The sequence below is a fragment of the Patella vulgata genome, chromosome 3 (assembly GCF_932274485.2).
Source record: "Patella vulgata chromosome 3, xgPatVulg1.2, whole genome shotgun sequence".
Classification (NCBI taxonomy): domain Eukaryota; kingdom Metazoa; phylum Mollusca; class Gastropoda; family Patellidae; genus Patella; species Patella vulgata.
Window position 1 is genome coordinate 22,998,374 of NC_065881.2, and position 16,736 is coordinate 23,015,109.

The following is a 16,736-nucleotide window of genomic DNA, read 5'->3' on the forward strand; positions in this document are numbered from 1 at the left end:
ATTGCACATGTACTAATTGCCTTCGGCCACCTCATTGCGTTTTTCAGGAACCAGGTTAGCGGATGCAGAATGGTGGACACAGATGGAAGAGGATGCGGGTAAGACAGAATGGTGGACACAGATGGAAGAGGATGCGGGCAAGGCAGAATGGTGGACACAGATAGGAGAGGATGCAGGCAAGGCAGTATGGTGGTGATCTGTTTGAACGATTTGGAATAAAAGGAGAGTCCAGTTTTTCATTTGATTTTCTTGAGGGTAGTGGCAGGCTGCAGACCGAGTTGCTCTCAATACTGGTATAAGACTAGCTGAACAGTCTAGTTCAGTTCCATTTAGTTCAGTAGGGATTAAGTTAATTTGGCTTTTTTTGTTTGTCATTGCACATGTACTAATTGCTTTCGGCCACCTAAGTTTGTTTTTCAGGAACCAGGTTTGCGGATGCAGAATGGTGGACACAGATGGAAGAGGATGCAGGCAAGACAGAATGGTGGACACAGATGGAAGAGGATGCAGGCAAGGCAGAATGGTGGACACAGATAGGAGAGGATGCAGGCAAGGCAGTATGGTCGTGATCTGTTTGAACGAATTGGAATAAAAGGAGAGTCCAGTTTTTCATTTTATTTTCTTGAGGGTAGTGGCAGGCTGCAGACCGAGTTGCTCTCAATACTGGTATAAGACTAGCTGAACAGTCCAGTTCAGTTCCATTTAGTTCAGTAGGGATTAAGTTAATTTGGCTTTTTTTGTTTGTCATTGCACATGTACTAATTGCTTTCGGCCACCTAAGTTTGTTTTTCAGGAACCAGGTTTGCGGATGCAGAATGGTGGACACAGATGGAAGAGGATGCAGGCAAGACAGAATGGTGGACACAGATGGAAGAGGATGCAGGCAAGGCAGAATGGTGGACACAGATAGGAGAGGATGCAGGCAAGGCAGTATGGTCGTGATCTGTTTGAACGAATTGGAATAAAAGGAGAGTCCAGTTTTTCATTTTATTTTCTTGAGGGTAGTGGCAGGCTGCAGACCGAGTTGCTCTCAATACTGGTATAAGACTAGCTGAACAGTCCAGTTCAGTTCCATTTAGTTCAGTAGGGATTAAGTTAATTTGGCTTTTTTTGTTTGTCATTGCACATGTACTAATTGCTTTCGGCCACCTAAGTTTGTTTTTAGGAACCAGATTGGCGGATGCAGAATGGTGAACACAGATGGAAGAGGATGCAGGCAAGACAGAATGGTGGACACAGATGGAAGAGGATGCAGGCAAGGCAGAATGGTGGACGCAGATGGAAGAGGATGCAGACAAGGCAGTATGGTGGTGATCTGTTTGAATGAATTGGAATAAAAGGAGCGTCCAGTTTTTCATTTTGATTTTCTTGAGGGTAGTGGCAGGCTGCAGACCGAGTTGCTCTCAATACTGGTATAAGACTAGCTGAACAGTCCAGTTCAGTTCCATTTAGTTCAGTAGGGATTAAGTTAATTTGGCTTTTTTTTGTCATGTACTAATTGCTTTCGGCCACCTCAGTGTGTTTTTCAGGAACCAGGTTGTCAGATGCAGAATGGTGGACACAGATGGAAGAAGATGCAGGCAAGACAGAATGGTGGACACAGAAGGAAGAGGATGCGGGCAAGGCAGAATGGTGGACACAGATGGAAGAGGATGCAGGCAAGGCAGAATGGTGGACACGGCTGGACACATATGAGAGAAGGATGCAGGCAAGGCAGTATGGTGGCGATCTGTTTGAATGAATTGGAATAAAAGGAGCTTCCAGTTTTTCATTTTGATTTTCGTGAGGGTAGTGGCAGGCTGCAGACCGAGTTGCTCTAAATACTGGTATAAGACTAGCTGAACAGTCCAGTTCAGTTCCATTTAGTTCAGTAGGGATTAAGTTAATTTTGCTTTTTTTGTTTGTCATTGCACATGTACTAATTGCCTTCGGCCACCTCATTGCGTTTTTCAGGAACCAGGTTAGCGGATGCAGAATGGTGGACACAGATAGAAGAGGATGCGGGTAAGACAGAATGGTGGACACAGATGGAAGAGGATGCGGGTAAGACAGAATGGTGGACACAGATGGAAGAGGATGCGGGCAAGGCAGAATGGTGGACACAGATAGGACAGGATGCAGGCAAGGCAGTATGGTGGTGATCTGTTTGAACGATTTGGAATAAAAGGAGAGTCCAGTTTTTCATTTGATTTTCTTGAGGGTAGTGGCAGGCTGCAGACCAAGTTGCTCTCAATACTGGTATAAGACTAGCTGAACAGTCTAGTTCAGTTCCATTTAGTTCAGTAGGGATTAAGTTAATTTGGCTTTTTTTGTTTGTCATTGCACATGTACTAATTGCTTTCGGCCACCTAAGTTTGTTTTTTAGGAACCAGGTTTGCGGATGCAGAATGGTGGACACAGATGGAAGAGGATGCAGGCAAGACAGAATGGTGGACACAGATGGAAGAGGATGCAGGCAAGGCAGAATGGTGGACACAGATGGGAGAGGATGCAGGCAAGGCAGTATGGTGGTGATCTGTTTGAACGATGTGGAATAAAAGGAGAGTCCAGTTTTTCATTTGATTTTCTTGAGAGTAGTGGCAGGCTGCAGACCGAGTTGCTCTCAATAATGGTATAAGACTAGCTGAACAGTCCAATTCAGTTCCATTTAGATCAGTAGGGATTAAGTTAATTTGGCTTTTTTTGTTTGTCATTGCACATGTACTAATTGCTTTCGGCCACCTAAGTTTGTTTTTTAAGAACCAGGTTGGCGGATGCAGAATGGTGGACACAAATGGAAGAGGATGCAGGCAAGATAGAATGGACACAGATGGAAGAGGATGCAGGCAAGGCAGAATGGTGGACGCAGATGGAAGAGGATGCAGGCAATGCAGTATGGTGGACACAGATGGGAGAGGATGCAGGCAAGGCAGTATGGGGGACACAGATGGGAGAGGATGCAGGCAAGGCAGTATGGTGGTGATCTGTTTGAACGATTTGGAATAAAAGGAGTCCAGTTTTTCATTTGATTTTCTTGAGGGTAGTGGCAGGCTTCAGACCGAGTTGCTCTCAATACTGGTATAAGACTAGCTGAACAGTCCAGTTCAGTTCCATTTAGTTCGGTAGGGATTAAGTTAATTTGGCTTTTTTTGTTTGTCATTGCACATGTACTAATTGCTTTCGGCCACCTAAGTTTGTTTTTTAAGAACCAGGTTGGCGGATGCAGAATGGTGGACACAGATGGAAGAGGATGCAGGCAAGGCAGAATGGTGGACGCAGATGGAAGAGGATGCAGGCAATGCAGTATGGTGGACACAGATGGGAGAGGATGCAGGCAAGGCAAAGACTAGCTGAACTGTCCAGTTCAGTTCCATTTAATTCAGTGGGGATTAAGTTAATTTGGCTTTAAATTCATTAAAGTTTTTTTAAGCCCACATTTTCATGTGGAGGTATATTGTCGTCGCCCCTGTCCATCCATGTGTCTTTTCATATTTTGTTTGTGGACACTCTACAGGTTACAATTTTTCTCTGATTTTGCGCATATCGGACCGTGAATTCCTGGAAATTCTAGATTTGCAATAACAGGTTAAATCTATGAACTATGTATATTTTCTAAAAGCTTCATTGGTCTGTCTAATATGTACAGTAAAGGACATCTGTTGACAAGTTAAAAACACATTTTAAAATAGGGGTCCTTGGAAACATTGACTTTGAGTGGGAATTTGGTGTAAAGCTACTTGAGAGATGAGTCTACTTGTTATGTCTAGGCTAGATAGATTAACATGTCATAACTTCAATATAAACCCATATAAACAGATGTTTATCTCTATCAGGAGAAAACACAACACGAACATTAATTTACATAGTCCACATATATAACATTGTTTTCTTCTTTCTACTAGCAGAACAGATTTCAGCAGTTCTGGGTTTGTTATATTCTGGAGATTAGAATTCTTGTAGGTCGAGACAGGTTCTTTGTATTATTGTTTGGAGACCAGAATTCTTCTAGGTTTCACAAGGATGAAATGCTGAGATGGCTAGTCCTCATACATACAGTTTCTTTTCTAATCCACATACACAACATAAACAATCTGAATTTCTTGTATTCTGGTGGCTTCTAGCTAGACTGTTTCTATGTTATTATCTGGAGATTAGAATTGGTTGTAATGGTTGTAGGCTGCAGACTTAACCATTACTTCTTGGAACAATTACACAAACACATCCATACCTATTTGGAACTTCTGTTCTTTGGGAACTGTGATCAACAATTACAGAGCTGAACTCAAGGTTTATGACATTGTTAATCTGTTCTTTGGGAACTGTGATCAACAATTACAGAGCTGAACTCAAGGTTTATGACATTGTTAATCTAACAGAATTGTGGCTGATTTACATCTATGAGATATACTAGAGACTTCTGTCTTGCTTCTATTGGGTTTTCTGGTGTCCACACCTCATTCATTGGTCCTCGACGAGGCCAGTTATCTTTGATGACTTGTGGTTGGCCACCCAGTTATCTCTGATCACTGGCAGTTGGCAGTCCATATTAGGCTATGGGCTTATGATACAGAACAGAAAAAGATCCATTAAAGCTCACATATTAGGTGATGATATATAGGCAGTCTTATTAATTTCTCTAGATTATAATATTTGGGGTTGTTTCATCTTGTAGTTTAAAGCGGTATCCTCACTAAATGTTTATCCAATTACTTTATGTTAATGTGTGTCCAAGACCTGTTAGCACGTGTTTCTTTACTGTGACATTTTGATTCAAATATTGATGGAGTTCTTGTGCAATTTGGATTTAACTATTGTTATATCTTCGTATATCGCCAGTGGTCATCTTTATTTGTATACGCCCACATTTTCATGTGAATGTATATATTGTTGTCCGAACGTCAGTTCAAATTTTTTTGTGTTGTCACAATTTTCATCCGATTTTGATGTAACTTGAAATATAGGTTGATATTCCGAAGGTCTCGATTCCTGTCGCTATTGACATGTATTGGATGGTAACTTCATGGATCATGGCCCCTGATTGTATGAAAAATATCTTTTTTAGCGTGTTTGCTCTCTAGAGGTCACAATTTTTTATTCTATGATAAAACCTGTTCAAATATATCACCCTTACACCCTAATGATGTTTGAGTATGTTTTACCAGGGTTGTGAACCCTCTAAAAGTCAAAATATTAATCCGATTTTGATGGCACTAAAAAATATGTTTATATCGCAAAGACCTCTGTTCATTTTGATGTCACATATCGGATCGTAACTTAATGTATTATTCCCCCTGACTCTGCCCAATCTATCGAAATGTGGGCGTATCTTGCATGTTATTGCCAAAATGGTATTTTTCTCATGAATTTATAGAACAGACGTCTACTGTTAATTATTTATATTATATGCATGATTTTGTAAAGCGATGTTTTTTTTACAATATAAGGCCAATAGTTAGTAAACACTGCCAGTTGATCAAAGCACTTGGGAAAATCCTACCTTTCCCTTCCTAAATGGGAGTAATGCTTGGAGAGAGATGGGGTTTAACATCCACTCAACATGAACTAGGTCATCTGAGGACTAACATGTGGTTCAATTTTATTTCAATAATTTGCTTGTGCATAGCGGTCTCTAGGTTAGACATGTGACCCTAATCCTTGTCACGTACAAGCGGGGAATCGAAACCCACCACTTGACTCAATGCGTTAACCATTTGGCCACCCAACTCCCCAATTAAGGTTCAATAGCTGGCTCTCAATATGATTACCAGAGATTGTCAGAAAAGCCTACAAAGATTGATATAAATATTCACATTTTTATATTGTCAGTTGTATTTGGATAACATAATCCAACCATCTATTAATATTGACAGTGCAGATAAATCTATATTATTTATGTTTTAGAATTTAATGTCATGCATTTATTATAAATGTTTAAATTGTTGTGTGTGGCTGCTGGCTCTTCTTTCCCCATTCAGGTAACTTTTGTCTAAGAAGAGTCATCCTCAACAAGGAAAACTTTAATGGACAGAAAGCAAGCAGATTCTTTTTCCCATACCAAATTTCAATCAGCTAGACCTCATGTTTTAACTTGTCTTGTGGACGCTCGAGAGGCTAAAGTTAATATCCTATTGACTTTAAATTTATACAGTGTTTAAGGCCATGAGACGAAGAAGTCTATTCATTTTCAGCGATTTTTGATAATTACTGCCAGAGTTATGGCCCTTGATCACTTCAAAACATCTTGTAGACGCTCTACAGGTCAAAGTTAATATCCGATTGACTTTAAATTGATATACAGTGTTTAAGGTCATGAGACGAAGAAGTCTATTCATTTTCAGCAATTTTCGATAATTACTGCCAGAGTTATGGCCCTTGATCACTTCAAAACATCTTGTAAATGCTCTAGAGGCTAAAGTTATCATCCGATTTACTTCAGATTGATACAGAGTTTAAGGTTTTGAGAAGAACAAGTATTGTATACTAAACGTTAGCATGGGGCAGAACTTTATAAAAACCAAACAAATTCTAATGTTTTTCTGATAATAACTTAATAAGTTGTTACTCTTAATCAGATTTTAATGTATTATAAATGTTCCATCACCGAAAAAAGTAAAAATATGCGACAACTCTTGTTGACTGCCAGAACGATTTAGCTGCTGTGGGCGTATGTTTCGTTGCCTGGCAACCTATCTTTTTTATTTTGACAAAGGGAGAAGTGACTGTCCTTTCTTCTCATGTGTGATTTTTAACATGTTTTAAAGTGACATTTTGATATACAACTTGGGTTTTTTTTTTTGTGGGTGGGGGGTGGGGGTACCCATTTTCCTTTTCATTATAGAGAGAAATGGGGTTTAACGTCCACTCGACACAAACTAGGTCATTTCCGGACTAACATATGGTTCAATTTTATTTCAATAATTCACTAGCATGTAGGGAGGAAACCGGAGGACCCGGAGAAAACCCCATGAGGTGGGACAGGCGACCCTACTCCTTGTCACGTACAACTGGGGAATCGGAACCACGCCAGTTGACTCAATGACAGACCTTATGATACAGTGGGCATGCGCTAATCATTCGGCCATCCAACCCCCACTTATAGATAAGAGCTTTTGATTTATATTCGTATTTCCCACTAAAAGTCTTTCTTATTGTAATAAAAATATCTGATGTTAAATTAGACAAATTATAATCTAGTTATTGCCAAAATAGTAAAAAAAATTTCAATGAAGTTGTAATTGGGGGGGGGGGGGCGTAGATCTATTATGCCTGTTGGTCCGTCATGCTACAAGTCCAAATTTGTAAATTTTCCCTTTTCCTTAAACTTGGAACATACCTGTTTATGGTAATTTTAATGGGGCCAAAATTATTTCGAAATTTTCGACATAAAAACATATGGGGGTGGTAGTGGGGTCAAGATTTGTACGTGCAACCACATTTATAGATCTATTATGCCTGTTGGTCCGTCAGGCTACAAGTCCAAATTTTAAATTTTCCCTTTTCCTTAAACTTGGAACATACCAATTTATGGTAATTTTAATGGGGCCGAGAAAATCTTTACGCGTAACCACATTTATTATCTTTACCGATACATTTACCATCATTACCGATACAGTGCGCCGACGTCTTACCAGAGAGTACATCCATTGCCGAAAGGCCCTACAGTGGACCGATCCTCACCCTTCGCCATCGACGTGAACGTCTAGTTTGCCCAACAACAACAGAACTGGCGACACAGGCAGTGGAGAACTGTTCTGTTCACAGATGAGTCGGTATTGCGTATCAACTGCAGATAGCTGGAACAGAATATGGCGTTGACGTGGCCAACGTTATTCTGACCAATGTGTCATGGAACGAGACTCATGGGGAGGTCCAAACATAATGGTTTGGGGTGGAATTGGACTGAACCAGAGAGTGGGTCCTGTGGTGTTCCAAAATCTTGGTCCAGGGAGAGGAGGCGGCATCACAGCAGTGCGCTACATCGATCAAGCTCTCAGACCCCACGTCATACCACATTTCGCACGTCATCGCAACAACGTTTTCCTGCCTGACAACGTCAGTGCCCACACCGCCTGAGTTACTTGGGACTTTCTACAGCAGAATGGTGTCAACATCTTGCACTGGCCAGCCCTTAGTCTGGACTTAAACCCGATTGAATATCTTTGGGATGAAATTCAGAGGAGACTTAATAACGTCGTACCGAGACCAAACACAGCGATGGATTGCGCCAGGCTTTTCCGAGAGTGTGGTTCCAGGTGCCAATAACGTTCATCAATCGTCTGGTCCACTCCATGTATTGACACTTGCGGTAGACACACCAGATATTGATGTATAGTCTGTGTACAGACTCTAAACATTCTCGTAATGTCTTGGAATTGTGATGAATTAATCACTAATGTGTCAATATATTGTTCACAAAAAATTACTTTGATCCATTTTCTAGAATGATTTGATTAAAGTGCCACTCTGATTTTGAAATCGTACTGACGTCATCAATTATATACTTATAGATAACAGGTTTTAATATATTTGTATTTCCCATTGAAAGTTTTTGTTATTGCAATCAAAATATCTTATGTTAAATTAGACAAATTATAATCTTGTTAATGCCAAAATAGTATTATTTTTAATGAAGTTGTAGGATTGGTGTCTCCTGTTATAATTGTTCATTTATATTATATGCATGATTATGTATTTTACAATGTAAGGTCAATAGTAGATAAACACTTCCAGTTGATCTAGGGACTTGGGGAAAAATCTGCCCCCTCCCCCCTCCCACCTCCCACCTTCCTAGCCGGCTCTCAAAACTGATCACTCATATCTATATCATTGTTTCAAATAAGTATATACTATAATATGATGATACCAGTCTCTAGAGAAAGCCTACAAAGATTGATATAAATATTCACATGTTTATATTATTGTCAGTTGTGTTTGGGTAACTTAATACTTTATAAAGACGTAGAACGAGGTCAAAATTCAAATAATTCATCTGTTGAATAGATTATATTATTTCTTAATCAATTATTTACTTATAGATAAGAGATTTATATTTGTATTTCCCTAATTATTATACATTATTTAGTTTTTCTTATACGCCTATATTAAACAATAATTAGATATTTTTTATGCCCATATTTTTATGCTACAGAACAAAATTCTAAATTTTCTATTTTCCTAAACATGGAACATGACCGTTATGGGAATTTGAATGGGGTCAAAATTATTTCGAAAATTTCGACATACATACATCTTGTGATTGAGGGAGGGGGTGGGGGTAGATCTATTATGCCTGTTGGTTCGTCATACTACAAGTCCAAATTTTGTAAATTTTCCCTTTTCCTTAAACTTGGAACATACCTGTTTATGGTAATTTTAATGGGGCCAAAATGGGTCGACAATTTTACGCGCAACCACATTTATTATCTTGTTTATCTATACCCACGTAATTTAAAATATTGTTTAATGTAGGCCAACTGATTATTCATCAGTCCAAATGAATTATATTATCTGTTTATTATATACTTATAACAGGTTTTAATATATTTGTATTTCTCACTGAAAGTCTTTGTTATTGTAATCAAAATATCTAATGTTAAATTAGACAAATTATAATCTTGTTATTGCCAAAATATTATTTTTTTAATGAAGTTGTAGGACTTGTGTCTACTGTTATAATTGTTTATTTATATTATATGCATGATTATGTATTTTACAATGTTAATTCAATAGTAAGTAAACACTTCCAGTTGATCTGGGGACTTGGGAAAATCCTACCCCACCACCACCTCCCCACCTTCTTCCTAGCCGTCTCTCAATACTGACCGCTCCTATTTACATCATTGTTTCAAATAAGTAGGCCTATATACCAGGACTGGGGCCATTACATTGCCAATGTAATTAATTACATTACCATTACCATTACTTTTTAAATGTAATCATTACAATTACTTTCTCATTTTAAGCAATGTAATTAATTACCATTACCCATTACATTGAAAGTAATTAATTACCATTACCCATTACTATATGACTATATAAATAAAAAACATTTTTCATAGAAATTAAAAAGACAACCTTATTTTTCTGCCATGAAGCATCTACAAAATCAAACTCAAAATAATCCTTGATTCACTTAATAGATATTTGTTGATTACTTAAAAAATGTAATGATTACATTCCATTACCATTACCCCAACCCTGCTATATACTATAATATGATGATACCAGTCTCTAGAGATTGTCAGAAAAGCCTACAAAAATTGATATAAATATTCACATGTTTATATTATTGTCAGTTGTGTTTGGGTAACATAATACTTTATAGGGACGTAGAAGTTAAAATTCAAATAATTCATCTGTTGAATAGATTATTTTATTTCTTAATCAATTATTTACTTATAGATAAGAGATTTATGTTTGTATTTCCCTAATTATTATACATTATTTACTTTTTCTTATACGCCTATATTAAACAATAATTAGACATTTTATATGCCCATATTTTTATGCTACAGAACAAAATTCTAAATTTTCTATTTTCCTAAACTTGGAACATGACCGTTATGGGAATTTGAATGGGGTCAAAATTATTTCGAAAATTTTGACATACATCTTGTGATTGAGGGAGGGGGTGGGGGTAGATCTATTATGCCTGTGGATCTGTCATGCTACAAGTCCAAATTTGTAAATTTTCCCTTTTCCTTAAACTTGGAACATACCAATTTATGGTAATTTAAATGGGGCCAAAATTATTTTGAAATTTTCGACATGCAAACATATGGGGTGGTAGTGGGGTCGATATTTTTACGCGCAACCACATTTATTATCTTGTTAATGCCAAAATACTATTTTTTTTTAATGAGGTTGTAGGACTGGTGTCTACTGTTATAATTGTTCATTTATATTATATGCATGTTTATGTATTTTACAATGTCAGGTCAATAGTAAGTAAACACTTCCAGTTGATCTTGGGACTTGGGGAAAATTCTGCCCCCTCCCCCCTTCCTAGCCGGCTCTCAATACTGACCACTCATATCTACATCTTTGTTTCAAATAAGTATATACTATAATTGGCTTTTAATACTGACCACTCATATCTACATCATTGCTTCAAATAAATATATACTATAATACTATAATATTCACATGTTTATATTATTGTCAGTTGTGTTTGGGTAACATAATACTTTATAAGGACGTAGAACGAGGTCAAAATTCAAATAATTCATCTGTTGAATAGATTATATTATTTCTTAATCAATTATTTACTTAAGAGATTTTGATTTACATTTCCCTAATTATTATACCTTATTTAGTTTTTCTACATTATGGCTATATTAAACAATAATTAGATATTTTTATATGCCCATATTTTTATACTACAGAACAAAATTCTAAATTTTCTATTTTCCTAAACTTGGAACATGACCGTTATGGGAATTTGAATGGGGTCAAAATTATTTCGAAAATTTCGACATACATATACATCTTGTGATTGAGGGTGGGGGTAGATCTATTATGCCTGTTGGTTCGTCATACTACAAGTCCAAATTTGTAAATTTTCCCTTTTCCTTAAACTTGGAACATACCTGTTTATTGTAATTTTAATGGGGCCAAAATCATTTCGAAATTTTCGACATAAAAACATATGGGGGTGGTAGTGGGGTCAAGATTTTTACGCGCAACCACATTTATTATCTTGTTTATCTGTACCCACGTAATTTAAAATATTGTTTAATGTAGGCCAACTGATTGTTCATCAGTCCAAATGAATTATATTATCTGTTAATTATATACTTATAGATAACAGGTTTTAATATATTTGTATTTCTCACTGAAAGTCTTTGTTATTGTAATCAAAATATCTAATGTTAAATTAGACAAATTATAATCTTGTTATTGCCAAAATATTATTATTTTTTTTAATGAAGTTGTAGGACTTGTGTCTACTGTTATAATTGTTTATTTATATTATATGCATGATTATGTATTTTACAATGTAAGGTCAATAGTGAGTAAACACTTCCAGTTGATCTGGGGACTTAGGAAAATCCTACCCCAACACCACCTCCCCACCTCCTTCCTAGCCGTCTCTCAATACTGACCGCTCCTATTTACATCATTGTTTCAAATAAGTAGGCCTATATACCAGGGCTTGGGCCATTACATTGCCAATTTAATTAATTACATTACCATTACTTTTTTAAATGTAATCATTACAATTACTTTCTCATTTTTAGCAATGTAATTAATTACCATTACCCATTACATTGAAAGTAATTAATTACCATTACCCATTTACTATATGACTATATAAATAAAAAAACATTTTTCATAGAAATTAAAAAGACAACCTTATTTTTCTGCCATGAAGCGCCTACAAAATCAAACTCAAAATAATCCTTGATTCACTTAATAGATATTTGTTGATGAATTGTCATTTCTAGCAACTATAACATCAAGGCAAATTTTATAGTGATAGGCAGTGGTGACAAAAACTGATATTTTCACTGTATGACTTGAAAAATTAATCAAAAGAATAGTTAATTAACTGTATTTTCTTAAGTAATTTTTTAATCAATCCAAATAGTTTGTCTATAATATATTGTATAATAACTGGTAAATTATTCAGCATGACTCTAAAACAAAATATATATTAGTTTTAAGTAACCATAAAATGATGAGATACCTGAAGGTCATTGATTGAGTGATTGGCTGTAAATTAGTTCTAATCTTTGATTACAATATACATCTTTTCAGAAATCCTCTTTTTATGTTAAATGTCTTAAAAAAGGGTCCTACATAAAAGTAATAAAAGAAAATGTTTAATGCCTTCTTATTCTTCTTATAATTTGTTAAATCTGATTTAAATCTTTTTTAAAAATGATAATGAATTGGATTTGTGTCAGATACACTTAATTATTTCTTTGGTGCTATAAAATTTGAGGCTTGTCATATTGGAAATATTATATTTATATGTGCCATAAAATGTAATTGAAAAGTAATTGAAATGTAATTGACCATTACATGATTTTTGGAATGTAATTATTTACATTTCCATTACTTTTGAAAATTTCCATTACTCATTACATGGCCATTACTTAAAAAATGTAATGATTACATTCCATTACCATTACCCCAGCCCTGCTATATACTATAATATGATGATACCAGTCTCTAGAGATTGTCAGAAAAGCCTACAAAAATTGATATAAATATTCACATGTTTATATTATTGTCAGTTGTGTTTGGATAACATAATACTTTATAAGGACGTAGAACGAGGTTAAAATTCAAATAATTCATCTGTTGAATAGATTATATTATTTCTTAATCAATTATTTACTTAGAGATAAGAGATTTTGATTTATATTTGTATCCCCCTAATTATTATACATTGTTTAGTTTTTCTCATACGCCTATATTAAACAATAATTAGATATTTTTATGCCCATATTTTTATGCTACAGAACAAAATTCTAAATTTTCTATTTTCTCTAAACTTGGAACATAACCGTTATGGGAATTTAAACAGGGTCAAAATTATTTCGAAATTTTCGACATACCAACATCATGTGACTGAGGGTGGGGGGTGGTAGATCTATTATGCCTGTTGGTCCGTCATGCTATGAGTCCAAATTTTAAATTTTCCCTTTTCCTTAAACTTGGAACATACTAATTTATGGTAATTTTAATGGGGCCAATATCATTTCGAAATTTTCGACATACAAATATATTGGGGCGGTAGTGGGGTCAAGATTTTTACGCGCAACCACATTTATTATCTTGTTTATCTATACCCACGCATTTTAAAATATTGTTTAATGTGGGCCAACCGATAATTCATCGGTCGAAATAGATTGTCATTTCCTAATCAATTATATACTTATGTTTATAAGATTTTTGCTGCAACCACATTTAATATTTTTTTATCTATACCAACGCATTTTAAGATATTTTTTAATATGAACCAACTTATATCTTGTTTCTTAATCAGTTATATACCGTACTTATAGATGAAGTTAAAAATGATTTACAAATGAAATATTTCACCATCGTTGTTTTTACTGAATCTGTAATTTTGATGATGTTATAGTGTATCTTTGTATATATTTTATTACTATTTAATTTTAGTCAAAATAGCAATTGACCAATGTCCGAATTGATATCTCGCTAATCTTTCAAGTCTTTTAACTGTTTGGTTTTAAACTTAATGTAACGATATATATTACATAATTATAGTTAACACTGTTCTTGCTATGTCCATATCTTCTTCTGTATTTATACATCTGTTTCCTATGTACAATTTAACATTTCTGGTCAAATAGTATTATATAATTATTTTAATCTTAAGCTTGTATATATATGTTCCATATTCTACTGTAACTTTAGTCTGATGACTTGCTCGCTCTATTATAATTGATACCTATCTCATTATTGTGACCGTTAGCCAGTTTTGGACACTTGTTTATTAAAAGTACAATTTTAAATATTTATCTGAGTTCTTGTCATTAGTGTTGGAATAAGCTACAACCCCCAGAAAACAGTACTTCGGCACTGTGAACAGCTGGCGGCAGGCATAAAATGAGATGCTGCTTAAGTTAAGCTTCTGTAATCCATGCACATGCCATTGACGATTATGTGAACGAGGCATGAGGCGTCATATTAATTTGAGATAACAAGAGATAACAATTTTTGCTTAGCATTGGAGTACAGTGCATTCAAAGCATTAGGCCAACACGTTTTTAAACTTTCGGCGAATTATTTGTTTCTGTTTCACCTGAACAAGGCTCAACTTCTATATCTGCCCCGCCCACTGCCAATTTGGGAATGTATAGCCGAGGTTTTGCTGAACTGATGACTCAGGAGAAGACCATGCCTGGTCGACTATTGGCTGTTGTGATGATTTGCACGGAATAAGTTGCCACATCTATATGGAATAGTGCCTTGTCGTTCTGGCCGTTCGCCCCAGTATGGGGTCTAAAATAACATGCCTCGGAGCACAAACGTGCTTTAAAATGAAACATCTGTGCTTCGAATTCGAAAATAAGAAAACCAAGCTCTGAAAAAAAATGGTGTAGTGCTCTGAAAAAGTGTAAGGTATAGCGATACCTCCTGACCCCTAATGAGTGTTTCCTCTTGTGGTGGTCAGTTGCACAGATCAGATCAGCTGGCCCCGAGTCAAGTGAGCGCCCCCCCCCCTGGAAAAAATTGGCGCCCATATCAGTATGGGTGCCCCATAAATTCGAGTGACACTGTTTGTGCGCACACGAGATTGGTTTTATGAACGCCTCGCCAAACATGTCGTTGAGGCGCACCCCTCATAATGAATCACACGATTAACCCAACAACTTGATTGAGGGGGCGTCCAAAGCTGTGTAATCTGTGGGGTGCCTTATCCCGGAGTGGGGCCCATAATGACATGTTTGGTGGGGCGCCTTATAATGACAATATAATGATTGTCGGGCTATGCATAATTGATTAAGCGCCACTGCTTCAGGAATATGCTCCCCCATAGCCCCCAAACCCTGACTACGTTGGTATTATCAAGAATGGTGATAAAAATGGTGGCTTTGAAGTAAATTTTTTTATAAGAAGCCAAAAAACACACCATCTGTGCATTCATCGAGACAATAGTTGAAGATACTGACACTGTAAGTGTAACAAGCTCAAATATAGTAGCCATGCTGGGGAGCCACGATGGCTAAGTGGGTAAGATGCTAGCTCGCTAGCCCGGAGGTTGCATATTCGATCCCTGCATCGGTATTTTTCAACATGGTTTCCCCTTGTCAGTGTTGCAAGTTGGAGGGACTGACAAGGACAGCTGTCTAGTCGTTTGGCTGGGACAAAAAACCGAGGTCCCGTCACTCCCATGTACAAATTGGCGTACACATGTAAAAGATCCCTTGGCAGTTGGAATTCGATATAAGGGTAGATCATAGTGCCGCTGCCCGGACAAAATTTCCCTCATAGCACACTGAATGATATGCACGTCTTCATTAGCCAATTTCATTTCATGGCAGTAGCCATGGTTCCCGAACCAATAAAATCACCACAAAAAGACCAGAAGGAGTTATTCACTTCGATGTTTCCATTGATGACTATGATATTGAATAGGTCAGTTATTATGATCTTACTTCAACAAAATGTGCCAAAATTATAGTTTTAATTTATTATTTGATTAAATTATATGAAAGCTCTTAAATGTTTGTGTATCTTATTGTAACGATTGAACGGTCCATTGGTCCCCATGTGGTGGTCCATTGGACCCACACCATTAGGCCCGATGGGCCATCCTGAGACATTTCATAAAAAGAGGTAAAATTCAACGTTTCTTTAAGGTATAGCATTGAAACTCTGTATGTTCATAGGTTAGTATCTGATGAATGAAGTAGCAAAGATTAGCTATCTTCGCTGATTTGTATCATGCGCGCTGTATCATAAGGCCTGCCATTGAGTCAACTGGAGTGGTTTCGAATTCCCGTTTGTACGTGACAACCAGTAGGGTCGCCTGTCCAACCTTGTGGGTTTTGTCCGGGACCTCCGGTTTCCTCCCACTGCTAAAGAACCCTACCCGCAAGGGAATTATTGAAATAAAATTAAACCATGTTAGTCCCGAAATGACCTAGTTTGTGTCGAGTGGACCTTAAACCCCATTTCTCTCTCTCACAGGGAGGCCCTTACTTGGTCTCATGGGGTGGGGGTGGGGGGATCAGGCCATTGCTTCAGGAATCTGAACAGCCGCACCCCCATTACTG

At 36.7% G+C, this 16,736-nt stretch overlaps 1 protein-coding gene across 1 annotated transcript in view; it reads right to left on the reverse strand.

Moving 5' to 3' along the window:
• LOC130010440 (lipopolysaccharide-binding protein-like) overlaps positions 1-16,736 on the reverse strand; it is a 52,861-nt gene that overhangs the window by 34,986 nt on the left and 1,139 nt on the right.